Source organism: Empidonax traillii, unplaced genomic scaffold, assembly GCF_003031625.1.
Source record: "Empidonax traillii isolate 1590-97213 ecotype Southwest subspecies unplaced genomic scaffold, ASM303162v1 scaffold1379:size164548, whole genome shotgun sequence".
Classification (NCBI taxonomy): domain Eukaryota; kingdom Metazoa; phylum Chordata; class Aves; order Passeriformes; family Tyrannidae; genus Empidonax; species Empidonax traillii.
In genome coordinates this window covers 62,433-63,717 of record NW_020956572.1, presented here as the reverse complement: position 1 = coordinate 63,717, position 1,285 = coordinate 62,433, and positions in this window count along the sequence as shown.

Genomic DNA, 1,285 nt, shown 5'->3' with positions numbered 1-1,285 from the left:
GCATCCTAGAGGGAGCAAAGCCACAGTCTCTTACGATATTCCGGCGGCTCAGGGTGCAAAAACAAGGGAAAGTGGTAAAACCGTCACACAAACTGCTCGGCTGCTGCTGGGGCGGTGCAGTGAGAAAAAGGATTCCAGTGGAAGTCTGATCTTACTGGGATGGTGGAGATGTGCAGGGATGGCTGCTCTGAGTGTTGGAATGGAAGGACACGAGGGCTTCAGGAAGGACAGGCACAGGAGACTTTCAGTGCCTTTCAGGCCCTGGAAGGGGCTCTAAGAGAGCTGGAGAGGGACCTGGGACAAGGGATGGAATGACAGGACAGAGGGGAAATGGTTTCCTACTGCCTGAGGGCAGGGTTAGCTTTTATTCAGTTTAAACCTGGGGGCAGATTTTTCAGGAGTGTGCTCCTGTGTAGTTCCTGTGTTGTTCCACATCATTTAGGGTAAGTAATGGTGTAGTGTAGCTCTGGTTTTCACGGCCTGCTATCCTATTTTTAAGGCACAGTAATTGCTTTTAGTAGTTACCTACAACCCATTCTGCAAGTCAAAATACAATGGGCCTTAAATGGGCCTTACATTTTCACCTTCAGTATGCGGAACAAGATTCCAACCCAAACCATTTCAGGCTTGTGATTCTGTGAAAAAAAAAACCAGCGAGGCAGAGAAGTGGAGTCCCTGTTAATCTTTTCCTAGTCCTGAACTCTGAGCTAACTAATCCGGGTGTGTGTTCCCTGCCACCCACCCCCCCTTCCCCTGTGACTCACCCGTCACCAGGGCCAGTGTATAAATCACTTTTAGTGCTGCTTTTCCTAACCAGTGCCCGAGGCAGAGGAATCAGCAGGTGAGAGCCTCCAAAGGGGTGCCGGGACTCAGGCAGGGCTGCAGAAAAAATGCTGCTGAGCAGATGAAACGCTGCTCACCCGGGGGGAAGGGCTCAGCCAACTGACTGTCTGGGTGTCAATGGGGCAGCAGCAGCAGCAGGCAGGGAGAAGGGCAGAGAGGCTCCTCAGATCCAACAGGATCAGTAGGGTTGCAGTTAATGCCCCCTCGGGCTGTGAATATTTGGGAAGCACTTTCCCTCTGGTCATTCCACCTGGCAATGGACACCTGGTTCTCTCTTTGCAGAGAGAATTCTTCAGCTTGTCTGTGGCCCGAGATGATGAAGCTGAAGCGTGACTTCAAGGAGAGGGAGAATTCCCTCCTTTTTCCTGGGTGGGTGCTTTTATTACAAGCCCCAAAAGTATGCAGGGCCTTTTGTTTAACCAAAACCATGTGTCCCGTGCTC